We start from the raw sequence: 27,884 nt of genomic DNA, 5'->3' as shown, positions 1-27,884 counted from the left end.
CGAATGTTGTTGCATGTTTTTTTTCCCATGAGATTTGTTTATCGTTAATCTGATGAGGTTTGGAGCTTGATTTTATAAGCTTATGTGCATAGGAAGTTGGCAGGTTGTAATCGGGGTTAAAACTGATTAGTTGGGTAGTTCATGTGACCTAGAGATGTGCGGAAATTTCTGGGTCGTTACAATACTAGTTATTGACGATCTAAGGTTCGTTTTAACGGAGGAGTTTCCTCCAGCCCCTGCCCCTAATGCAAATCGAATAGTTCGGGATGCATATGATAGATGGGTTAAAGCTAATGAAAAAGCTCATGTCTACATTTTAGACAGTATATCAGATGTATTGTCTAAAAAGCATGAGAGATTAGCTACTGCAAGAGAGATCATGGACTCTCTACAAGCCCTGTTTGGACAACCATCAACATCTATCATGCATGATGCGATTAAGTATGTTTAGAACTACAGAATGAAGGAAGGATCTTCCGTAAGGGACCATGTTTTGAACATGATGGTTCAATTCAATGTTGCGGAAGTGAACGGCGCAGTCATGAACGAAATAAGTCAGGTTGGATTCATCATGCAATCTCTTCCGACGAGTTATTTTCAATTCAAAATGAATGCTATGATGAATAAGATTGAATACAACCTGATAATCCTTCTTAATGAAATCCAAATTTACGAATCTTTGTTGGAAAACAAAGGTTATGAGGCTAAGGCAAATGTTGCTACTACCTCAAAGAGGAGATTCCACAAGGGATCTTCCTCTGGGAGTAAATCTGGACCTTCTTATCAGAAGAAAAGAATTCCAAACAAGAAGAAGGACAATTGGAAGAGGAAAGTTTGTGCTGCGACAAAAGGCAAGGAAAAGATTGCAAAAGGAAAATGTTTCCACTGCAATGAAAATGGGCACTGGAGAAGAAATTGTCCGAAATACCTCGTCGAGAAAAGAGCTGAGAAGGAAAAGCAAGGTAAATTCGATTTACTAGTCATTGATGAAGGGATGTGAATCCCGAAGCGGAAGCGGACCGTTGTCGTGACATTTGAGAAACAAAATCAATTTGCAAAGAAGGAAAAACATAGGGGAAAAATACATTACCTTTGAAGAACTCTTCTTCAATGATTTCCCAACACTACCAATGAGTCTTCCGTGCTATCCTCTTGGGTCTCAAGAACACACTCGTGGGAGCGTTTCGTTTGGAAGAAGAGGGGATTTTTGAGAGAGCTAGAGAGAGATGAGAGTTCTCTGTCTTTTTCCTTGCAGGTTTTTTTTCTTCAGAGAGACCGTGCAGAACACTTCTGCTGTACACCAAAAAAGAGGTGATGTGGGATAACTGCCCACATCACCACATCACCACTCCCCTACGTTTTTGGGGGGAGAGGTGGTGTTTATTTTTTTTTTTATTAATTAAAACCAATTAATTAAATTAACTAATTAATTAAATTAACTAATTAAAATTAATTAATTAACATTTAATTAATCAATAATTTAATTAATTATTAATCTAATTAATAATTAATCAAATTCAAATATTAATTAAATATAATTATAAGTTTTAATCATATTCAAACAACTCTCTCTGGTATAACCTATAGTTTTAATGTACATCGTATGCACATTATTTTTAACCTATAGCTTTAATATGAATCTTATTCATATTAATTTTATTTGAATCTCATTTAAATAATTTCTCTCATAATAAATAGTTTTAATTTAGAATTAACTATATATTATAATGTATCAATATACATATAATCCTTTAGGAAATTTGAACAACTCAAATTCTTCCAAAAAACTTGATCCTCGTTTTACCCGTTATGAGCTAGCAAGGGGACCTAATGGACCTACAGATCAGAAGCTCTAACGATACGAGATTAATCGGTCAAACTCATTGACCGAGTTAATCAACATTCGTTAACTATGAGTCATTCCACTAAAGACCCGCAGTTGCACTCTTCTCACTGCAGAATGTTTTCGTGTCCATGGATGTACGACCATTAATGACAAGTCAATTCTTCACGAGTGCTCGTAACTCAATTTGGGTCAAATTACCGTTTTACCCCTGAGTTACATCTTACTCCTTAAATACCACTGCCTCTCTAATGAACAACCCGGTTATGGTCTAACTAATAACCGGAAGTCCCTCTCAGGCCAATGAGAGGGTGGGGCCCCTTGTTCAAGTCCCGGAGTCAGCATTTAAGGGAACACTCATCTACTCCCTTAAAGTCGGAGAGGAGTGAATTCCGTCTTGTGAAGTTATGTTCCCAGCTCCCCACTCGGTCTCGTCTCCAAAATGGTAGGAATATTGAGTCGGCAACTCAGGCACTCTCACCCATACAGATCAACGGACGAGCCCTTACGGGCAGGAGTCCATAAGTCACTCAGGATTGAGAATGAGTTGTCTGGTCATCCTAAGAAACAACAATCTATTAGTTAACAGTGTTACATCTAAAGATTGGTTATTTTGTGGTCGGGTCTTATACAAACTCATTGTATAGGATACCCCCACTCGTATGTCTCAACACGAATGACCTGGATCGAGTCGTCTGTAACCTTTACAGAGTGGGTCGTATCCATAGTGTTGCCAGGATAAGATACCCAGCCTTATCCATATACTATAGACCCTTTAGGTTATTCTTGGGATATTATCCAATTGTATATCAGCGTATATCAAATATATACCTCATATATCAGGGGTATATCAAATATATACCTAGTACATATACTGTCCCGGTTACACTAAAATAACCTCGGATGTTTAGTTTATTGGATTTTGGACAATGCAATGCTATGAATTCAACAACAAATTTATTGAATAAAACTTTATTGAATATACATTTGTTTTTACAAAATACAAACTACGAGTTTAGGGCAACACATCCAACAAACTCCCACTTGAACGCACCCAACAATAAAGTGTGATGGGCAAGTTCATGTTTGGAACGACTTCCAAATCTGTCAAGAACTTTCTAAGCCAAACTGCCTCTTTTGCTGCTTCACAAGTTGCAACATACTCAGCCTCCATGGTGGAGTCTGCGATGCATCCTTGTGTGATGCTTCGCCAAACTACCGCTTCTCCGTTAAGAGTGAATACTGACCCCGACGTGGATTTCCTTGAATCCTTGTCTGTTTGGAAATCAGAGTCAATGTATCCTGTAAGGATCAAATCCTTAGCGCCATACACGAGCTTGTAGTCCCTCGTTCTCCTAAGATAGTTGAGGATTCCCTTAACAGCAGTCCAGTGATCATATCCTGGGTTGGACTGGTACCTACTGACCATCCCTACCGCATAGCAAATGTCAGGCCTCGTGCACAGAATAGCATACATCAGGCTGCCCACTGCTGAAGCATAGGGTATACGTTTCATATCCTCAACTTCTTGAGGTGTCTTAGGACATTGCTCCTTAGACAGATGAATTCCATGCCTGAAGGGTAATAAGCCTTTTTTGGAATTCTGCATCGAATATCGAACAAGCATCTTGTCGATATAAGTTGCTTGAGACAGGGCTAACGTTCTGTTCTTGCGATCCCTTAGAATTTGGATGCCAAGAACATACTGAGCTTCTCCCAAATCTTTCATTTGGAACTCAGTCGCTAGCCACTTCTTTATGTCAGTGAGGTATCCTACATCATTCCCAATGAGTAGGATATCATCCACGTACAACACTAAGAAGGCTACAGTGCTGTTGACGACCTTCTTGTATACACAAGGCTCATCAACGTTTTGGTCAAAACCATAAGATTTGATCGCAGTATCAAACCTTATGTTCCAAGATCGAGATGCTTGTTTCAGTCCATATATGGACCGTTTAAGCTTGCAAACCTTTTGCTCTTGACCTTGAGCTATGAACCCTTCGGGTTGAGACATATAAATACTTTCTTCAAGATTGCCATTCAGAAAAGCAATCTTGACATCCATTTGTCATATCTCATAGTCATAATATGTGGCAATGGACAAAAGTATTCTAATGGACTTAAGCATAGCTACAGGAGAGAAGGTTTTTTCATAGTCCATCCCTTCCTTTTGTGTGTAGCCTTTTGCCACAAGTCTCGCCTTAAAGGTCTGTACTTTTCCTTCGGCGTCTTGTTTTCGCTTATAGATCCATTTGCACCCTATGGGTTTTACCCTGTCAGGTTGATCTACAAGTTCCCAAATGGAATTGAAGTACATCGACTCCATTTCCAGGTCCATTGCTTTGACCCACTTGTCCTTGTCAGTATCTTCCATTGCCCTTTTGTAGGTCAATGGATCCTCGATGCCGTCATCAGGTATGACAACTTGGGTTTCAATTAAACCCACATAGCGGTCAGGTTGTGACACAATCCTCCCACTACGTAGAGGCACCCTCAACACTTGAGGTGGATATGACTGACGTGATGTACTGGTTTCATCAACAACTCTTGTTGCAGTGCCAGTTTGATCAACAACTGTTGTTGACGTGTTTGTAGCCTCTTCAGAAATATCGTTAGTCACTACCTTACTTCGTGGTTTATAATCTCGAACATGGTCTTCCTCCATGAAAGTAGAATTTATCGATACAAACAGTCTGTTTTCTTGAGGATCGAAGAATAGACCACCTCTCGTCTCTTTAGGGTAACCTACGAATAGGCATATTTTTGAACAAGGTTCCAGTTTCTTTCGGTTAGTCATGAGCACGTGTGCCGGGCATCCCCAAATGTGGAAGTGACGTAAACTAGCTTTACAACCCTTCCATAGTTCAAAAGGTGTTTCAGAAACAACTTTTGATGGAACTACGTTCAAAATATAAACCGCAGTCTCCACTACGTAACCCCAAAACGAGTTGGCAACTGAGCATAGCTCATCATTGATCGAACCATGTCCAACAGGGTTCTGTTTCTCCTTTCTGATACACCGTTTTGTTGAGGTGTACCAGGGGCTGAGAGTTGGGATGTGATTCCAGGTTCTATCATATAGTCTTGGAATCTCAAGTCCATATACTCTCCACCTCGATCAGATCGAAATGTTTTAATGGTTTTACCTAATTGATTTTCAACTTCAGTCTTGTACTCCTTGAACTTTTCAAGGGTTTCAGACTTATGTTCCATTAGGTATAAATAACCATACCTTGAATAATCATCTATAAAAGAGATGAAGTTTTCATATCCTCCTCGAGCTTTAACATTCATCGGACCACAAAGGTCTGAATGTATAAGTTCTAAGGGCTCTTTGGCTCTATAACATTTTCCAGTAAAAGGTCTTTTAGTCATCTTGCCTTCAAGACAAGACTGACATGGTGGTAAAGAATCGTCTTCTAACTCACTTAGAATGCAATTCTTAACGAACCTCCCAATCCTATTGAGATTAATGTGACCTAATCTTAAGTGCCAAAGATATGTATTTTCTTTTTGAGAAACTGTTTGCCTTTTATTTTGAGTTCTAGCATTTTTAAACAACTCGGTATTTAAAACTGCTTTAGTTATGGTTGGTCTTAGCACATACAAGTTGTTTTCAAGCAAAGCAGAACAAATATTAACACCATTTCTCGAAATGAACGCTTCATTCAATTGAAATGAAATGGAATACATATGTTCTAACAAACAAGAAACTGAAATTAAGTTCGTTTTAATTTTAGGAACCACGTACACATTATCTAATAATATATACGTATTCTTGTTTGTAAACAACTTGAGCTCCCCCACTGCCACAGCTGAGACGACCTCTCCCGTTCTGACCTTGAGAGTCATCTCTCCGGCGTCAAGCTGCCTCGAGGAACTAATTCTTTAAAATGAAGAACAAACGTGATTAGTGGCTCCTGAATCCAATATTCAGGCGGAGTCATCGTTCTCCACTAAACATGTTTTCAAAATAAGTAAATCATATTTACCTTCGTTGGCTTTTTTCTTTTCGGCCAAGTACTTTGGGCAGTTGCGCTTCCAATGCCCGTTCATATTGTAGTGGAAACACTTTCCTTTCTCTGCAACCTTGGCCTTGCCTTTCTTGGCAGCGGCAGCAGCGGAGTCAGGTTTAGACCTCTTACCAGTAGCCTTCTTCTTCTTCAAAGTCTTACTTCCAGAAGAAGAGGGCGCAGACTTGGTTCCAGAGGACGAACCTCGGTTGAACCTTTTTGAGGTGACAACGTTTGCCTCCCCTTCTTGTCCCTTACTTTTCATAAGAGACTGGTAGGTCTGCAGCTCGTATAAGAGCGTGGTAAGAGTGTACTCCAGCTTCATAACCGCATTGTTGCGGAATGGCAGGAAACTCTTCGGAAGAGATTCCAGAATGAAGCTGACCTGACTCTACTCGTCTATGACAGCCCCGTTCGACTCAGCCACGTTGAAGTGAACCATCAGGTTGAGAACGTGTTCTCGCACTGAGGAACTCTCCTTGATGTAGGAGTTATAAACGAACTTAAGGGCTTCATGTCGAGCCTGTGAGGACGGTTGTCCAAACATGCTCTGCAGCGAGTCCATGATCTCCTTAGTGGTGACCGTGTCCTCGTGCTTCTTGGCAAGCACATCAAATATGCTCGCCAAGATGTAGACCTTGGCCTTGTCATTGGCCTTGATCCACCTATCATAGGCATTGCGCACCGCCACAGTGGCGTTAGGCGCAGGAGCTTGAGGACAATCCTCTTGCAAGACGAACCTAAGATCATCTATCACGAGAATAGTGTTTAGATTCGATTTCCATTGTTTGTAATTCTCGTCGTTAAGTTTTTGAGCGGCTAGAAGTGCAATAATGGAAGCAGACATGCTGAAAGTAAAAACAACCTATATCAGTTTCATGCATTAGCCTTTAAACCCAATCAATTTTAAGCAAAAGTAATTAAGCATCCTAACAAAATTGTTTTGCAACGACGCTTCAGTGATTTAGAGCAACAGCTACCGTAGGGCAGACAGGTACTCCTTCACTGAATTGAGACTTTCTCAACTAAATTTTACACTAGAATAACTCTTATTCTTATAAACTTTAGTCATCGTTTATTTGGTCAAGAAATTGCTAACTAACTTAACAACTCCCCGTAAGTGTGACCTGTCATTTTCGGACCTCAGAGATCCACCCCAATAATCCCGTCGTAGGGAAGGAAAATATTGGAGCAAAACCTAAGAGACCCTTATCCATTTCTGGAGTTTGCCTTGGTTTTGATTCCATACAATGAACCCTCCGTAGGGATGGTCGCTCTAGGACAACACGCAGGTTATGTATGAAACCTCACGGTGCAAACCAATGACGGAGACAGTAAGATGTGTTATCACACGTCCTTCTCCCACTTACTATGAATACTATCTCCATTCACCTCGATATTGAACCATGCAAACACCTTCCGTAGGGAGGCCGCGTCTAGGGCGACACGAGGCCGAGCATGGAACTCATAGTGTGAATATAAAGGAGAACGTGATAGAGAGAGAAAAGTATGTTATATATACTTTGTATATCAAATATATACGCTGTATATTACATATTCTCTTTAGCTCCAACTTAGTATTCTAAGACTAGGGTATATTAGATAAATTCCGGCTAAATGAAATTAACTAAGTGAATTTTTAGTCGGCCCAATATAACTCTTATATTGGTAGTTGTACGATAATGTTTTAGTTCATTAAACACTTTAATAAACCAACGACATTATTGCATGTATATAAAATATTGACTAATTCAACCCCCAGGTCGGTTCCCAGGTAGAGGTGTTCCCTTACGGTCAGCTTAAATACCTCAACCTAGACAGAACCTTCCTTAGACAGGGTTCCCTTATAGACAATATTTTATATTTAGTCTTTTATCATTTCATTTTAAAGCTAGTTAAAATAAAATAAAAGACTACCCCCTAATCATATTAGAAGATATAACCTAAGGTCTAATTAATTTTAAACCCCTTTCAAATTAATAAACTTAGACCTTATGTTTGCATGCAATTTTTATCATGCATTGTAAGCATACATTAATATAACAATTATATTATCCAAAATAATGTCATGCTCAATGCAAATTTATTTTCATCTAATTAATACAACACTTATATTAATTATGAAAATAAAAACATGCATTCATATATTATAACATTTATAACTATATGATGCATGACCATACATACATACTATATATCAAACATACATATTATGCATGTAACCTATGGTGGGATTTTAAAACTATATGGCATACAATATGCAATATGATTTTAATTAAAATATACATTCATAATGCATAAAATAATTAAATAGCAAAGTTGGAACGGTTTTTGGCACCCTAAGAAAGCAAAATGATACAAAAAAGAGAAAACGACTACAACCGCCCTCGAACCGCGAACCGGAACCACGGAAACGCACTGAAAAACACCCAGGACAGCGCTCGGCGCCTAAGAGTAGCGCCATGGCGCTGCTGCAGCAAAATGTCGCGGCGCCCAGACATGGAGCCATGGCGCTGTTTGCGCAGTCTGCTTCGTCTTCTTCGCTGTTTTCTGCAATTCTTCGCCAAATCCGACGCCACGAACAACTTTCGAAATACCCGGACTTACAGACTCAATACAGAAACAATATGCCCAAAACACCGGGCCCTTACATGATCAAATCAAGAAGAAAAACACTATCTAAATGCCAAAAACCGGAAGTTTTCCAACCCGCAAACCCATATTTCGAAAATATGAAAACACCCACCAAAAACACCGATTTTGCTCCCAAAAATCAGAACAACAACCTGGCTCTGATACCAATTGAAGGGATGTGAATCCCGAAGCGGAAGCGAACTGTTGTTCGTGACATTTGAGAAACAAAATCAATTTGCAAAGAAGGAAAAACACAGGGGAAAAATACATTACCTTTGAAGAACTCTTCTTCAATGATTTCCCGACACTACCAATGAGTCTTCCGTGCTATCCTCTTTGGTCTCAAGAACACGCTTGTGGGAGCGTTTCGTTTGGAAGAAGAAGGGATTTTTGAGAGAGCTAGAGAGAGATGGGAGTTCTCTGTCTTTTTCCTTGCAGGTTTTTTTTTTCTTCAGAGAGACCGTGCAGAACACTTCTGCAAACACATCAATCTATTAGTTAACGGTGTTACATCTAAAGATTGGCTATTTCGTGGTCCGGTCTTATACAAACTCATTGTATAGAATACCCTCACTCGCATATCTCCACACGAACGACCTGGATCGAGTCGTCTGTAACCTTTATAGAGTGGGCCGTATCCATAGTGTTGCCAGGATACTTATCCATATACTATAGACCCTTTAGGTTATTCACAGGACATTATCCACTTGTATATCGGGGTATATCAAATATATACCTCGTATATAAGGGGTATATCAAATATATACCCAGTACATATACTGTCCCGGTTACACTAAAATAACCTCGGATGTTTAGTTTATTAGATTTTGGACAATGCAATGCTATGAATTCAACAACAAATTTATTGAATAAAACTTTATTGAATATACATTTGTTTTTAAAAAATACAAACTACGAGTTTATGGCAACACACCCAACAATTGAAACATGTATAGTGGAGGATGATGATTCTACCTGGATACTAGATTCAGGAGCCACTAATCATGTTTGTTCTTCTTTTCAGGAAACTAGTTCCTGGAGACAGCTTGAAGAAGATGAGGTCACTCTCCGGGTTGGATCAGGGGAGCTCATCTCAGCAAAAGTTGATTTTTGGAAATAGATATCTGTATTTAGAAAATGTTCTTTATGTACCTTCCTGTAAAAGGAACTTGATATATATTTCATGTTTGCTAGAATATTTGTACATCGTAAATTTCAATCTTAATGAAGCGTTCATTTTGAAAAGAGGCTTACAAATATGTTCTTCATACCTAGAAAACAACTTATATAAGTTAAAACCAACCAAAGTTGAAGCTGTCTATAATACTGAAATGTTTAAAACAGCTGAAACTCAAATTAAAAGGCAACATGTTTCTCAAAGTAGCTATCTTTGGCACTTAAGACTTGGCAACATTAATCTCAATAGGTTTGAGAGATTGGTTAAGAGCGGACTTCTAAGCAAGTTAGAAGATGATTCTTTGAAGCCATGTGAGTCATGTCTTGAGGGAAAAATGACAAAGAGATCTTTTACTGGAAAAGATCATCGAACCAAAGAACCCCTAGAACTCGTACATTCAGACCTTTGTGGACCAATGAATGTTAGAGCTTGGGGAGGGTCTGAATATTTCATCACCTTTATTGATGATTATTCTAGGTATGGTTACATTTACCTGATACAACACAAGTCTGAAGCCCTTGAAAAGTTCAAGGAGTTTAAGACAGAGGTTGAGAACCAGTTAGGTAAAACAATTGAGACACTTTGACCAGATCGAGGTGGGGAGTATATGGACTTGAGATTTTAAGACTATATGATAGAACATGAAATCCAATCACAACTCTCTGCACCAGGAATGCCTCAGCAGAACGGTGTATCTGAACGAAGAAACAGAACATTGTTAGACATGTTTCGATCCATGATGAAGTTTGCTCAGTTGCCTAACTCGTTCTGGTGGTTTGAAGTAAAGGCTGCAACTTACATTTTTAATAACGTTCCCTATAAAAGTGGTTCAGAAACACCTTATAAGTTATGGATCGGGCGTAAAGCTAATTTACGTCATTTTCGAATCTGGGGTTGTCCGGCACACGTGTTGGTACAAAATCCTAAGAAATTGGAACGTCGTTCAAAATTGTGTCTTTTTGTTGGATACCCTAAAGGAACGAGACGTGGTATTTTTTATGATCCTTAGTATGACAATGTAGTTGTATCGACAAATGCCACATTCCTAGAGGAAGATCACATACGAGATCATAAACCCCGCAACAAACTAGTATTAGAAGAGATTTCAAAAGATGCTACAGATAAATCAACAAGAGTTGTTGATCAGGTTGGTCCATGAACAAGAGTTGATAATAGACCAAGCACATCTGGTCCGTCACATCTTTCTCAAGAGATGAGAGAGCCTCGACGTAGTGGCAGAGTTGTGAGACAGCCTGACCACTATATGGGTTTAATTGAAACCGAAGTCACCATACCTGATGATGGCTTAGAGGATCTATTGACCTATAAAAGGGCAATGGATGATGTTGATCGAGATCAGTAGATCAAAGCCATGAACCTCGAAATGGAGTCTATATACTTCAATTCGGTATGGGAGCTTGTAGACAAACTAGATGAGGTAAGACCTATCGGTTGCAAATGGATCTATAAGCTTAAAAGAGACCATTCGGGAAAGGTACAAACCTATAATGCTCGATTAGTAGCAAAGAGTTACACCCAGGTGGAGAGGATAGACTATGAAGAAACCTTTTCACCTGTTGCTATGATTAAATCTATTAGGATATGTAACGCCCCAAGATTTTCAACATTCAAACAGGGAACGTTACTAAAAGCCACTTAAAAAGTATCACTCTACTAGAGAACTAAACCACTAAAAATACAAATTTTGACAATTCTCACCACGCTTTTGCTACGCTACTCTAATTAATAACACTTACATAAGTTGGCACTAAACAAAACAAACAATGCCAAAGTTCTAACGAACTCAAATCCTTCTCAGTTAATAATTTAGTAACAATTCAACCTTATAGAAATTTTTCACCTCAATCTTCACTAATCAAAAAACCATCCACTACACAAAACTAACTTTCTCGAATAGCAGCAAGAGAAGGCTAATTCAAGTTCAGCTTGAACAACTGTATTATCCTGATAACTATCCTCAATAGATCACATCGTCAAAGTTTAAGTAGGTAAATAAAATGTATGCTCTCAAAAGAATAGTGCACTGTCAGCCCTATCACATCCTTTAAGAAAAATTGGAACTTAACAACCCAATTTAATAATCTCCAAACATACTCCGTTACAAATAAACAACTATAACTATCCTATCCAAATGGAAACTTAACGACGTAGCGTTAAATGGTCTCTCTAGTCAAATCTCCTCCTCGCCATCACCATCCCAAGAGCTAGCTCGTTACCTGCAAAACTAGAGGGGAAAAAGAGGGATGAGTACAACCACAGTACTCAGTAAGCAACCATTATCTGGGGATCATGCACAAACAACATGCTTATCAAAGGATCAACACAGCATGTTTATCATTAATCTCGAGCCTTAAATAAAAGAAACATATTTCAAGAAGCAGTTTATGTATAAGTTTTAACTAAAAATGTACCATACATGTCAAACTCAGCCTCACATCTTAACTCACTAGTGCTCTTTCTTGATTACTCCAAGACTTACCCTTCGAGTCGTACCGACCCTTGACCTTGCTTAGCTAAAGCATCGACACTTCTCTACGGTGCTCAGTGTGGGATCTTGACATTTATCCCCAAGGCTTCAACTACTACTCAACGTATTGGCCCTTGGCCTCCAAGCAACTTCTAACCCATCACACTATGTTAGTCTTCCAAGTCTCACTCCTCGAATCGTTTCAGCTCTTGCCATTTATCCCCAAGGCCCGACACTCATCTACAGAAGCTTGGCGTTCAACCTTGCCATTTATCCCCAAGGCTTTGAACTGTGCATCACATTATGTTACTTCTCCAAGTCTAACTCCTCGAATCGTTTCAGCCTTTGCCATTTATCCCCAAGGCCCGACACTCATCTACAGAAGCTTGGCGTTCAACCTTGCCATTTATTCCCAAGGCTTTGAACTATGCATCGACCTTGACATTTATCCCCAAGGTATCGACGACTACTCAACGTTTTGGTCCTTGACCGCCACCACATCAAGACACAATACTAATTCAACAAAAATAGAATCACCGTGCCGACCCCCGACCTTTTGTACCCGGAGCCTCGACACTCATCTCTACCAAGTTGGGGTATCGATCCCTGACCTTTGCACCTGGAGCCTCGATACCCAACTAGTGACGTGCCAGCCTTTTTGGCCCTTTTAGTTCTCCACTAGAGTCCTACTACATATTTTCTAGGCCATGACCCATGTAGCAGTCAACTCACAATAAAACCAGCATGCTCCCAGAACCAAAAACAGTAAGCTAAAAATGGAATGACAGGTCCACATGGATGCGCAACACAACAGATTTCTCCCACATTATTTCATTATGCTTTTATGAACACAACCATACAACGATAAAACCATTCATAATCCACAATGCTTTCAGAAATACCACTAAGCATCAAATCCGACAACAAAAAGCAAATCAATTATAAACAACCGGAACCAACATGATTTCATTCAAACTACTTATAATCATTAGCCAATATCACAAAGACACAATCACTTACATATTAATAAATAATAAACACATCGGAAGCACCAAACAATTTATACCTATTCATACAACAAACATCCCCCAAGTAAGAACTACTTACACAAGTGCCCTGACACGTTACTAAGCTCGCCGAAGGATTTCCTAAACCATAGGCAACCAAACTTAAGTTAGAAACTAACTAAAACCACTTTAATTAAATCAAAATCCAATATAAGTGAGTTGTTACCTACTAACTCACACTAAAACCTCTTGGGTTACGAGTGGGTCGATGTCGAGGGGGTTCGGGCTCCCAAATCTGAGTTCAAAAGGCCTTAAGCTTGCTGTCCCGATGTCTAAAAGCGATGAGTAATTCCGATTTGGGTTCGAAAAGAGTGGGTCAACGTTGAATCAATGCCGAAGGGGGTGGGTAACTCAAATCAAGTTTCGATTGGGTGCGCGTAGGTGTCGAATGTTGCCAGAATGAAGAAATCATAGTCGATCGGCCAACGGAGATGTGGTTTGCACGTGCTGTACGTGGGTCTTCGCTGGAGTGCTCGAAGACGCTCGAAATTAACGCACAGGAAAAGGATCAACTTCGAAAACGCGCTGCTGGCCGTGTTTGTCGTCAGAACCCTGCGGGCCTGCCCCGTTTCCCGCACGCCGCCATGTGTCTGCAACCCACCACGGAACTAGTATGCTGCTGTCGGCATCGCTGCAAACTCGAGCTTGTCTGTGGACGCCTACGCCGTCAATCGTTCGGAGCCGCCGTTGACAGAGCCTGAATTGTTGTGACGCTGCCGTCGAGGTGGGCAAACCACCCTAATATGGAGAAATTGCCGCCGGAGGGATGCACGAACAGGGTATGCGTTTCTCGTGGGTCGTCGAGAGGCTGGTTTTGTTCGATGGAAACCTCCGCACAACGGGTTTGTTCGCGTAAGATCTGTTGCTGCAACTTGATAATGTGGACGCAGCTGCTCGTGGGTGTGCCGTCGTGGATCGCCGCTGGAGGGTGTTGAAATCACGAAGGGTGGGGCTGGCGGCTGCAATAAGAAAGGGAAGGGAGGAAGAAGAAGAGGAAGGAGAACAAGATGGGGCTAGGGTTATTTTGTTTTAATTCCCTTTTCTTTAACTTGTTTTAAAACTTAAAAGCCCAATCCTTTATTCCTAAAGGAGGCCCAACTAAATAACACAATGACCCAAAACAATAAGTCCAATAATTATACTTTAGAAATCAAATAAAACCCACAACAACCCGAAATAAAATAGTTAATTGAAACTCTAAAACCCAAGAAAAATAATCCAAAGAAAAAGTAGAATTTAGGAAAAAAATCCTAAAAACCGTGAATTTAAAATTTAACGAAAAATCTCCTACACAGGTCGAGAACTTAAATCATCTTAATTCAATGAAATTAAACTTAATTCTAATTTAGCAAAAATTAGAATTTAGAAACTATAAAATCCAAGAATTAAAGTTATCAGCTTACGAAAAAAAAATCCAAAGACACTATTTATCTCTCAAAATAAACGAGTCAGAGAACGCGAGGCGTTACAGGATACTTTTATCCATTACCACTTTTTATGATTATGAAATTTGGTAAATGGATGTCAAAACTGCCTTTCTGAATGGTAATCTTGACGAAAGTATCTATATGGTCCAACCAGAAGGGTTCGTAGAACAGGGTCAAGAGTAAAAAGTTTGCAAACTAAAAAAATTCATTTATGGATTAAAACAAGCATCCAAATCCTGGAACATGAAATTTGACGCTGCGGTCAAATCTTACAGTTTTAAACAAAATATTGATGAACCTTGTGTTTACAAAAAGATCATCAACTCCACGGTAGCATTTCTTGTTCTGTATGTAGATGACATCCTACTTATTAGGAATAATGTAGGATATTTCACTGACATAAAAAATTAGCTAGCAACCCAATTTCAAATGAAAGATCTTGGAGAGGCACAGTATGTTCTAGGCATCCAAATAGTTCGAAACCGAAATAACTGAATGCTAGCTATGTCTCAAACATTTTATATAAACAAAGTGTTGTCTAAGTATAAGATGCAGGATTCCAAGAGAGGTCTTCTACCTTTCAGATATGGAATACATCTGTCGAAGGAACAATGTGCTAAGACACCTTAAGAAATTGAGAATATGAGACGTTCCCTACGCATTAGTAGTCTGGAGTTTGATGTATGCAATGCTATGTACCCGACCAGACATATTCTTTATAGTAGGGATAGTCAGTAGGTATCAGTCCAATCCCAATTATGCCCATTGGACTGCCGCTAAAAATATTCTTAAGTATCTTCGGAGAACAAGGAACTATGTGCTCGTGTATGGAAATAAGGATCTGATCCTTACTGGATACGCTGACTCCGATTTTCAGACTGATATAGACTCAAGGAGATCTACTTCAGGATCGGTGTTCTCTCTTAATGGAGGAGCAGTAGTGTGGAGAAGTATACAGCAGAGCTGCATTGCCTACTCCACAATGGAAGCAGAATATGTTGCTGCATGCGAAGTAGCCAAGGAAGCAGTATGGCTTAGAAAGTTCCTAAATGATCTAGAAGCTGTTCCAGACATACATCTGCCCATCACTTTGTATTGCGATAACAGTGGGGCAGTGAAGAACTCCAAAGAACTAAGAAGCCATAAGTGCGGAAAGCATATTGAGCGCAAATACCATATCGTCAGAGAAATTGTATAGAGAAGAGACGTTAATATAAGACAAATAGCATCTGAGCACAACATTGCTGATCCGTTTACGAAGGCCCTTCTGGCTAGTGTTTTTTAGAGTCACCGAAAGAGTTTAGGACTACGATTAGAATAAATAGGGCAAGTGGGAGAAATTAGGTATGAGGTGCCCTAGTTTATTGTATTTACATTTCTCGCACTTAACTCAACCATGTTGCAGACCCACTAGGAGTTTTAGTCCAAGTGGGAGTTTGTTCGGTATTTTGTCCTAAAACTCGTAGTTTGTAAATAGTGAACATTAATGTGAGGTTATTCAGACAAGTGTTGTTAAATGAAAGTGAACTTATTTTTTAATAACTATAAATTTAATAAACTATGAACCCTTGGCTATTATAATGAGTACTTGGACTTTATGTGGAGACATAAACTGGATCAAGTTCAAATAAATAGCCTAAACAGTCTATAGTACATGGATCAAGTTGGGTACTTTTTCATGGAGACACTATTGAATACGGCCCGCTCTATGATTGCTACAAATGTTGTAAGGTGTCATAAATGAAGTGATCTTGATTCGTTCATGTAGAAACATGTGAGCGGGGGTGTTCTACAGAATGAGATTGTGTAAGACTGACCCTGAAATAATCATTGTTACGTATTAACACCGTTTACGGATAACACTGATTAATTTCGTATATGGATGACCTAGATAACTTGATCTAAATCTTGAGCCGTCTATGAACTCCTATTTATTAAGAATTCTCCCTTGATCTGCATAGGTGAGAGTAAGCTCATCAGCACTGCTCAATATGCCTCCCATTTATGGGATAAGACTGGGTAGATAGTTGGGAGAATAGAATTAGCTAGACAGAATTCACTTCTACCTGATTTAGGGATATTAGAGAGGTTGTTCCCTTAAGGGCTGATCCCGGGTATTGAATAAGGGGCCCCATCCTCTCACTAGCCCGAGAGGAATTGAATTTAGTGTTTTGATCCTAAATAAATTATTCATTAGAGGGATAGTGGTACTTAAGGAGAAAAGATGTAACTTAGGGGTAAAACGATTTTTGACCTAGCTGAGGTTACGAACGGCCTGCGAAGGAGCAACTTACCGATGACGGTTATATCGACTGGACACAAATATATCTACAGTGAGGGGAGTGCATCTACAAGCTATAGTGGACAGTCCGGTTAGTTAACGAATGTTGATCAACTAAGTTAAAGAGTTTGACCGGTTAGTCTCAATCATTGGAGCCCATGATCTGTATGTTCATCGGGTCTCCATGCTAGCTCATAAAGGATAAAATTTATGAACTAGGTGAATCAAGAATTTGAAGTGTACAAATTCGGTTTTTTAGGAAATATTGTATTTTATATGAGATATAATATATAATTTAATGATTAATTGAGAATTAATTATTATGGAGAATATGACTTATTTAAATTAGTTTTAAATCAGTTTAAAGCATGAAAAATAGTTGTAATTTGATTAATGTGATTAATCAAACTTAGGTATCAAAGACCAATTAATATGAGATATTAATTTGGCTTGGTTTTTGTGTTAATAGAAAATTGATATTTCAATTTTTGTTTTTATAAAAATTAGTTTTATAGAAGTTTTATTTAAAAATCAAGTTAGTGGGAAAATCCAACTTCAAAGTTGGATTTTCCCACTAACTAGTGGTTTTTGAAGTGTTTCTTCAAGGCAATGACACCTATATTTTAGATGCTAGTGGGGTTTGGTCTTTATATAGGTGATGAAGATTACTAGGAGAAGGTTAATGCTTCCTTGTATAAATGCTTAATTTTTCCACTCAAATTTCTATTGTTTTCTCCTAGCCATTAGTGCTTTCCCTTTGTTTTCACTCAAAATTCGGTCCCACAACCGTGTTCATCAACCCGAGAATAGCACGGATTTGCCGTTGGTGGTCCCATTGAGTTAGAAGAAGAAGTTATAGTGGAGGTCTTCAAAGGTATAAAGTTAATCACCTTCCTCTTTACCTTTTTCATCATATTTTCCAGCATGCTTATTTTAGTTAAATTGCTTAATTAAGTGTATTGTGATCCTTAGCTTCCGCTGTGCATGTCTAAAGTTCCATCATTTAAAAACATAATAAAGTTTAGTGTTGGGCCTCTTTTTGATTTAAAAACAACCCAAAGCCCATTTAAACATAACCCACATAAAACCCACGAAAATCATGCTAAAAATTCAAAAATAAATTTTTGTCTTCTTAAATTGCGCCTGGTGCAATTTTTGACGTGAGTCTGATCTTGATCTGGGAAAATTCAAATGCAAAAATAAAAATTAGATTTGGAACCTACACAAAAAAGCCTTAACCCATTTGAGACATAATCAACAGCCAAGAGAATGTAATTCTTACTGAATGAAGGTGGGAACGGACCCATGAAGTCAATGCCCCAAACATCAAATAACTATACTTCCAATATTGGGTTTAACAACATCTCATATTTCCTTGTCAAGTTACTTGATCTTTGATAGCGATCACAACTTTGAGCGAATATGTGAGTATCTTAAAATAGGGACGGCTAAATGAAACCACTTTGAAGGACCTTTGTTGCAGTTTTACGCCCAGTGAAATGTCCACCATATGGTGATTTGTGGCACGCCTCCAGAATCTCTGTAATGACCCAAATTTCTGATAAGATTAACGAAGTAACGGCCCTATAACGCTTACTGAACCCTCCTATTTAAGGTATCAGAAATGCAATGTTCTCCTAATCCAACATACAAAATGAAGGTACACAATAATGGAATATCCATGAGATAACACCCGCCTCAGTGGTCAGGAATCCAATAAAAAGAAAATAATCGTTTTGTCTCGTAATCCCAAATACATCAGTAATTCGAATAGTAAAAATACCCATAAAGCAATAAGAGAAAGTGTCCTTTGAGTTAACCCAATGTCTAATTCCCATTTTATTTCATAGCAATAAGATTTTAACGGTGTCTGGATTGCACAACATTATTCCCTAGCCTAACTAACACAGCTAGTGATCCCTCTTCAGTCAGACCTCCTCCACGTCATCACCACGGTCGACCCGGTTCACACCTGAAACAATTAAAGTAGAGGGGGGGTGAGTACATAAAATACTCTGTAAGTAGCCCACCCTAACTAAACACCACAACACGCTCGTAATCACAACCACATCAAATGAGGACAATAACAGAACAAACAGATAGGCAGCACGAGATAATAATAATAGATTAACATTTCCATACAAGCAACCCAACGCCTAGACTTCCGGGACTCCAACCACACGACCCACTAGCCTTTGTCCCTACTTGAACTAACGCTCACTCCCACCCTATGTTAGTATTCTAAGTCTAACTTTTCAAGGCGTAACGGCCCTTGACATTTATTCCCAAGATACCGACCTCCCTCTACAACACTTGGTGTTCGACCTTGCCATTTATTCCCAAGGTCTTGAACTGTTGCTCATAAGCACCACTACATGTTAGTCCTCCGAGTCCAACTCTTCGAGTCGTATTGGCCCTTGACATTTATTCCCAAGGCCCCAATACCTCTCTACAGAAGCTTGAAGTTCGACCTTGCCATTTATCCCCAAGGCCCCAATACCTCTCTACAGAAGCTTGAAGTTCGACCTTGCCATTTATCCCCAAGGCCTTGAACTGTGCACCAGCCCTTGACATTTATCCTCAAGGTACCGATGACTACCCGACGTATTGGTTCTTGACATTTATTCCCAAGACCCCAATACTTCTCCATAGAAATCTGATGTTCGGCCTTGCCATTTATTCCCAAGGCACCCACTCAAAGCTTTGAATAACCATGTGACTAGTATGCATTTTCAATTCAGACACCCCACAGGTTAACGAACCACTAACCCGACCCGTCACTCGTGACAATTCCCACTAATCCTCCAAAGACAACCTATAAGTAAGTCTTCCACATTTCAATTCACAGCTCAATTTTTTACCAGCATGCTTTTCTTCGTACCAAACAATACACTAACTCAGCAGTTTCCAACAAAACAATATAAAACTATATAACAGGCTATCAACACATGCATTTCGTCTCCGACATGTTTACAAACGTCATGGATTAACTACTTCCAACAACAATAATCAAAACTGACCAATCACATCCAACAACAAGAAATCATGCATTCTCATTATGTCTGGCAATGAAAACAGTAACACGTAATACAACGATAATCACTAAGAGTTCACAAACCAAGGGTAACAACTTTCTAATGCACGAAATAAATTATTCTAATTAAAAATCAACACCAAAACCATTCCGTTAACACTAAATAACGCACACACTCGCCCCCTGGTGCTACTTACACACTGCTATGCTCCTATATCTTGCGTCAACTCACCACCTAAACAACAATAGACAATGAAATAATTAATACAAAATTTCCAGCCGTCTAAATTCATTCTAAGAGATATTGCAATGTCTATTACCGCAAAAATCGACTTCGTCTAGGTGCGGGTAACTCAGGCCTAACTCGAATAAATGTGGGTTGTGTAAATCGAGCCTCTAATGGTTATGGGTAGGTGCCGGGATCGGAAACTTCTGCTGTCCGGACTATTTTAGCAGTAAAAACTCATCAAAACGATGCCCACGACGCTGTGTGCAGCAAGGACCCGCTGCTACCAGAATCCGCGCACCACCGCTGCTGCCCGACGCCCGCGCACCACCGCCGCTGCCCGACACCCGCGCACCGCTGCTGCCGACGCCTGCGCACCGCTACTGCCCGACGTCCGCGAACTGCTGCTACCCGTCACCTGCGCACACCTACTGCTACAGGAAAATCGTGCACTCGCTGCTACCCGACGCCGCACAACGCCGCTGCCTGGAGTCTCCAGTCGCCGTTGCTTGCCGCGTCGCCTGCCGCGCCGTCGCCTGCTGCTGCTGCTGTCAAAACCGCCGGTGGTCGCCGTCCGTCAAGTGTTTCGGGGAGGGTTGAGGCGCCGGTAGAAGAAAGAAAACGAAAACTAAAACGGGGGGAAAAGAAGAGGTTCACGAATGGGAGGGGTTTTTTGGGGGCTAGGGTTTTCTCCTTGCCTTTCTTTTGGTTTTACAAGAAGGGACCCACTTGGGCTAGGTTCTTTTCTTTTTCCCTCTTGTTTTAAAACAAGAAAAGCCCACTTCCTTAGATACTTAATTTGGGCCCAACGGACCAGAACAATTATAGAGAAAACAATTTCCTCATTACACAATAATTAGATACGTAAGTACACTTCAACACTCATAACAATTACCACAGTAGCTCGAAATAAAATGAAATGAACAATGAAATTAAATAAAAATAATAATTTCTAAGAAAAGAGGCCTATAGACTCGAGGTAAACTAACCTGAGTAACGCGGGGCGTTACAATCTTCTTCTGTTCATGCTCAGCAACACACCTGCGAAGAATATTGTCAGGTCCCAGTTTAAACAGGAAAGGTTCATCCCATCTATAAAACCTAACATCATGAAAGAACTTCTTTATCTGATGCTTACTCGAAACATTAGGAATTATACTGCTAACTAGATAGTTCGCATAATTAGCATACCACGAGACTTCAGAAATAGCTAACAGATACTCATCAACAAAATGATCTTTAATTTCCAAGTTATCATGCTGCAAAGAAGACTGCAGCTTAGACAAATGATCTGCTACTTGGTTTTCTGTTCCTTTTCTATTTTTATCTCTAAATCAAACTCTTGTAGCAATAATATCCATCTAATTAACCTAGGCTTAGCTTCTTCTTTAGCAAACAAGTATTTTAATGCAGAGTGATCAGTAAAGGCTATCACTTTAGTCTCAATAAAATATGAACGAAATTTATCAAATACGAAAACAACAGCTAAAAGCTCTTTCTCATTCACAATATAGTTCAATTAACTACTATTCAAGGTCTTACTTGCATAATAAACAGAATGAAGAACTTTACCTTTTCTTTGACCCAACATCGCACCTACAACTAAATCACTTGCATCACACATTAGTTCAAATGGCAAGTTCCAATCTGGTTCAATTATGATAGGTGCTGAGCTAAGTGCATTTTTAAGTGTCTCAAAAGCTTTCAAACAATCTTTATAAAATACAAAGGGTCTGTAACGCCCCGCGTTCTCTGACTCGTTTATTTTATGATTTAAAATTGTGCCTTTGGATTACTTCCTTTTTCGTTAAGTGAAATTATTGAAACTTCTTATTTTGGAGTTTTAAGTTTGGATAATTTCGAATCAAGTCTATTTTCGTTTGATTTAGATAATTAAGTTCTAAAATTTTGAAAAGAGATTTTAATTAAAACTTAATTCAACTTTTGGAAATTTAATTTTTCCGCCTGGATTTCATTTTGGGTTGTTGTGAGTTTATTTTAATTACTGGAGTGTTTTCTTTAGGATTTTCGCTTCGGGCCTTAGATTTATTTGTTTTACTTTTGTTTTAGTTGAAGATCGTTGAGTTTATATTGTTTGAAAGTAGAATTTTAGTTTCTTCAAACCCATAGGCCTTCTTTTAATTTGGGAATTGGACTTTTAGTTTAAAAACAAAAGAAAAGAAAACTACAAAAAATAAACAAAACAAAAACAAGAAGCCCTAGGACCTCTTTCTTCCTCTCCCTCTTGTTGCAGCCGCCAGCCCCCCCCCCCCTCTCGATTTCTACTGCCGGCCACCATAGCTCCGGCGACCGAGCCACACGAACGACGCCCCACCACAACAGAGTTTCCGGCGGTGTTTCTCAAGGCGAGCAGCGGAGGCAAGTCATTCCAGCAGCGACCCGACGGTGGTACGATGGCGACCGGTTTTCCGACGTCACTTGCACCAGACCCGACGAACCGGCACGACGGCGAAGTCCACGAGCAGTCCCGACAACCCATCCAGCGGCGGCACGACCTTCTCTCTGGCGTCGTAGCCAGCAGCAGCTGCGGCGGGTGGCGACGACGATTGCCCAGATCCGACACCTTCGGGCAGACCACGAGCGAGTCCGGTGGCGGCGACGTGTGACTGCTTCGATTCTAGCCAGATCCGGCTGCCTTGACGGCGGCTTTCCCCTCGACGTCGCGTCCTTCGACGCCCCGTACCTGCAGCACCTCTCCCCGACTCAGACAGAAGCGAACAGCTCGTGCTTGGCCCAGATCTGCGGCGTTTTCTTCCTCCCGGTGACTTTCGGTGTTGACCCATACCCAAACGAAGCTTGGTTAGTGTTACCCACCCCTTTCCGGCATTGATTCGACGTTACCCACTCCTATTCGGACCCAAATCGTAGTTACCCATCGCTTTTGACATCGGAACAAGAAGCATAAGGACATTCGAACTCAGTTTTGGATGCCCGAACCTCCTCGGCGTCGACCCACTCCTTACCCAAGAGGTTTTATGGTGAGGTAGTAGGTAACGGATCAACTAAACTCACTTTCGATGCAAACTAAGTGTTTCTAACATGAATTCTAATCAAGTTTGGTTTGCTTTTGGATTTAGGAACCCTTCGGTGAACTTGGTAGCGCATTAGAACTTTGTTGTAAGTAGTTTCTTACTGGAGGGGTTGGTTGTTGTGTGCTGATATGATATGGTTGTTTGCTCGTGTGCCCATGTGTGATATTTGCATGTTCCTTGTCGTTGTTAACATTTAGTAAACGTTATTGTTCATAAAACTGTTGATATATCTTGGGAAAATTATGTGGTTGTGTAAATAAAATTGTAGCCAAGTAATCTTGGATGACTATGATTGAATAGTTGTTATGTTCTAATTGGTTTTCATGATGAAATATGTATACCGGTACTACAATCTGTTGTTTCGAAAGCGTATTGAATATTTATGAGAAATTGGTTGTGTTTGATGTATGCTGGGTATTCATCAATTATATTTTGGTTAAGTGGTTGATTGTGCTTTTTCTGTGAACGATGCTTGCTGGAGCTATTGGATCATGTTGGACTATTTTAGATTGATTGGCTTTTACATATGATCATTTTGGTGTATCGCATATTGGACTGTTATGAGATTGTTAATGCATGAGGCATGACGTAGTAGCAAGTAGGACTCTTATGAGAATTTTGGGACATAACAAAGTAGTAGCACGGGGGCGGGTGCGTGCGTTGATGTTTGTTATTTGGTTGTCGATGTGCTGTTTATGATGCTTAATATTGGTTCTGATACGTGGTTGTGCAGTGTAACTCTTGTTTATGTTGTTTTGTATGCCTGGTTAGTGTTGAATGTCCGTCGGTGATAATAGTGGGAATTTTGTATTGTTGAACTGCTGAGATCTGTTGTAGAATGATGTATGATTGTAGGGAATGTTCGTTAAAGTGGATTTATTTTGGGAATGTTTGTTGTCTGAATTTGTATGAAGTGTTTGGCGTGTCTCATGAGTTTTTAGTATATCTAGCAGTGCTTATTGAATATGGACGTTGGATATTAAGTGTTTGGATGAATTGTGTTGGGCTCCAATCATTTGCAATTTGTTGACTATGCTCTGTTATGACTAAACTCACTGTGGCGCTGTTGTTAAGATTTGGTATGTTGTGGAAGCATGCTGAATTGTGTTGGTGAGCTGAGAGATGCATTGAAATCATACTAGTGGTGGTGTTGTTGATGGGCGTTGTGGTGGTTGGTGTTATTAGGGAAGTAGTACTGAAATCCTGGTTGGAGGCTAGAAATGTTATGTGGAGTTATGAAAGTTACGAAGTGAATGAGTGAGTGTCAGGGCCTCGGGTATAAATGGTCGAGGGCTGATACGTCAGTAATTGGGTATCGAGGCCTCGGGTATAAATGGTCGGGGGTCGATACGCCAATATTGGATAAAGATGAGCGTCGAGGCCTCGGGTATAAATGGTCGGGGGTCGATGCGAGGAGTCTTTCGAAAGGAGAACTATTGGGGCCTTGGGTATAAATGGTCAATGGCCAATAGATTGTAAGACATCGAGGCCTCGGGTATAAATGGTCGAGGGTCGATGCAGAGTCAAGGCCTTGGGTATAAATGGTCAAGGGCCAATAGATGGTGAAGTCATCGGGGCCTCGGGTATAAATGGTCGAGGGCCGATGGAGCAGTGTCGGGGCTCTGGGTATAAATGGTCAGGGGCCGACTCTACTCGAAGGAGTTAACTGTGGAAGGCTAGAGTAGTTGTGATAAACGTAGAGGTACTTGAGATGTTAGGGAGACTAGAGGTTGGTACTGGTACTTAATGTGTTCCTGGTTGTGGTTGTCACTGAATTTTATAGAATGTGTCTATGTTTGAATGCATAATGTGATGAAAAGCATGACTGTGAATGTTTCATGATTTGGTTGAGCATGATGTGTGTGTGTTGATCCTTAATAAGCATGACACGTTGTTCCTTGATAAGTATGCTGTTTGTGCGTAACCTTTCAGATAAGGGCTGCTTACTGAGTACTCTGGTTGTACTCATCCCTCTTTTTCCCCTCCAGTTCGCAGGTATCGAGCTAGCTCTTGGAATGGTGATGGCGAGGAGGAGACTTGATCGGAAAGACCATTAGTTATGCCGCATGCAATTAATTTCTTTTAGTTAGGGTAGTTGTGGCTATTTAATCGTGTAGTTGAGTTGTTAGCGGTTGGTCTTGTTTAGTTTTATGGTCTAAAGGATGTTGTAAGGTTGTCGATTCATTATTCTTTTTAGAGTATTAATTGTGTTAGCTTCTTGAACTACGGGATTGTAACCTAATTAGGATATTTATGAGTACATTTGTTTAAGTTGATCATACTTGAATAAGTTTTTGCTCCATTGTCATTCGAGATGTTAATTTTCTTTTAGTGGATGGTTTATAGTTAGTAGAGGTCTCCTTGAAGGGTTTGGTTGATGTGAAGTCGATATTTAATGGTTTATCTGTATAGGATGTGAGCTTCTCTTAAATCTTTAGTGGTGTTGTTCTAATTGTTCAAGCTCTCGTGAGTGTTGAGGATCAGAGTAGCGCAGCAGAAGCGTGGTAGCTTTATTGCTTAGTTTTGTTGTGAAGACAATTCTCATGTTTATGTGAAAATTTTAGGTAGTCTTAGTAACGGTCCCTGTTGGGAAATGGTGAAATTCTTGGGGCGTTACAGGGTCGATCCACTTCCAACAACTGACACAAATGTTTAGAAATTTTCACAAAATCTTTTATAACACGATGGTACAAACCCGCGTGTCCTAAGAAACTTCTAACACCTTTTACAGTAGTGGGAGGGGGTAGTTTGGCAATCACGTCTATCTTAGCCCTATCGACCTCAGTTCCTTTTCTTGAAATTCTGTGACCTAGGACTATACCTTCACATACTGGCTATCGACTGCAACATCTGGAACATGACTGGCTTAAGCTCGAACTGTGCTGCTTTGGGTAAAGGATTACTTATCTCTAAATTTATGTTGTGGAACGCATGAGTGACATAGTTCCACATGGCCACATCTCAGTTATCTGCTAGAAGGATCAAATTATGCACTTCTCCTACTCGGTTTGCTGCTCCTTCACCTGCCATATCTCTGTTCACAGGTCAATTTTGTGGAGGTGGAGGATCTTGGGGATTTCTATTCATATCGATGGTCTCTTCTTCAACTTCAACTTCAACTTCTTCAACTTCTTTCTCTTTTTGATTTTCTCTTTTTTTTTTCTCAACCTTTGCTCACGCTTTATCCTTTTAAGGGTTTTTTCAATCTCTGGATCAAATGTCAACCAAACAGACCTTGTGCTCATACACAGTTTTCTTAAAGGTTAGATATAACAATTCAGTCCAATAATAGAGGTATAAAACAATCACACATGAAACAATTCACTTAAAAATAATATGATTTTGAAAAATAAGCCCCCAGCAACGGCGTCAAAAACTTGTTGGGACTTTCTCTACCTTTAAAAAGATTAGAGACTCGTGCAAGTGCAAGTTAATAAAACTCAACCACTTTGTTTCCTACCTTATTTTTGACGCAAAACATGGAAAACACACCTTTTTGGTAAAATGCACCAGGTGCAATCCTATCTTTTCTTGGGAAATTGAGTTCTACTCTTTCACAATCGCTTTTGGTTGTTGCAGAGGCTAGGGTAGCCTACAATTACATGTCTATGTGTGATTACAATCCTAGAGAATAATTATCAACTCATATGCATTATGGGTCAGAGGGCTTGTTATCTATAACCATATTTTATGCGCTTATGTCTAAGTCACATCCCATATTGGTTTCCTAATCTTTTACCTAACTTGCCCTTCTCAGTGTTGAGCTTTAGTGTATAAATCAAGTTCCCGTTAGCCAAATGGAAAAAATATGTAAAGAGAAGTTTTTAGAAACCAACCCAAAAAAGTGTCAGGTGCAATTATGGGCAAATCCCGAGCGTGTTGAAAATCAAATAATTTTGACTAAGGTATTCCACAAAGAGGTTGATAACTAATTTAGAATATTTTTAAAGGAAATAAAATGCACGAAAACATAAAGGAAGTATTTTTAATTGAATTAAAACGAATAAATGAGTCGTACAATGAGTTCTAGCTTGACCCTCTTCTTTCTCGAGCGTGAGGGGAGTGTAATCTCGCTAAAGAACTAAAGAAGAACAAAATAAATGTAGACAAAAGATAGAACTTGAACTAAAAGCAATACGGTAAGCAAAAGTATGAAAATACGTGGAAATAACAAGTGAAACTTGAATCTAAAGCCTAAGAACGAGTTCTACAACGTAGAAAAAAGTAAATTAAGTTGATAAAAACTTGGAAATGATGATTTACTACTGGAGGAATGATTTTCTTATATAGGTCGTTGGAGTTGTTTAACTTCCCACCTTTTTAAGTGAAAATGAGTTGAGACTCACCTAACCACTCCCATTTGACTACACATGGAAAATGTCCTCCTTGCCCCTCATTAATCAAAATGCACGTTTTGACAAAGTTGGTGTCCAAAATTACGCCAGGCACAATTCTTGCAAAAACAACAAACTGTTATTTTCTTTCAACTTTGACCGCATTTTTCTCATAATTTTCCTAAAGTACCATGGTTTGACTTTTATGAAAAAATGTTCTATACATGTTATACTTTAAGAATATGTAATCCTTTTTGGCAAATAATGATGTGAAAGAGGTCAAAATCGTTGTCAAACAGGCCTA

General features: G+C 39.6%; 1 long non-coding RNA gene and 1 pseudogene across 1 annotated transcript; both read left to right on the top strand.

The window, feature by feature from the left end:
* The first annotated feature begins 15,340 nt into the window (after positions 1–15,340).
* Positions 15,341–15,850, top strand: LOC148211363 (secreted RxLR effector protein 161 pseudogene; annotated as a pseudogene).
* A 6,622-nt stretch (positions 15,851–22,472) lies between these two features.
* On the top strand, positions 22,473–25,538 carry LOC148211362 (uncharacterized). The gene is made up of 3 exons (XR_015791056.1): positions 22,473–23,197; positions 23,292–23,331; positions 25,235–25,538. It is a non-coding gene; the product is annotated as an uncharacterized LOC148211362 (long non-coding RNA).
* The last annotated feature ends 2,346 nt before the right edge of the window (positions 25,539–27,884 follow it).

Source organism: Momordica charantia (genome assembly GCF_013281855.1).
Source record: "Momordica charantia cultivar OHB3-1 chromosome 5 unlocalized genomic scaffold, Mcharantia_2.0 BLBB01000005.1, whole genome shotgun sequence".
Lineage (NCBI taxonomy): Eukaryota > Viridiplantae > Streptophyta > Magnoliopsida > Cucurbitales > Cucurbitaceae > Momordica > Momordica charantia.
This window is presented reverse-complemented; position numbering and strand designations above follow the sequence as displayed.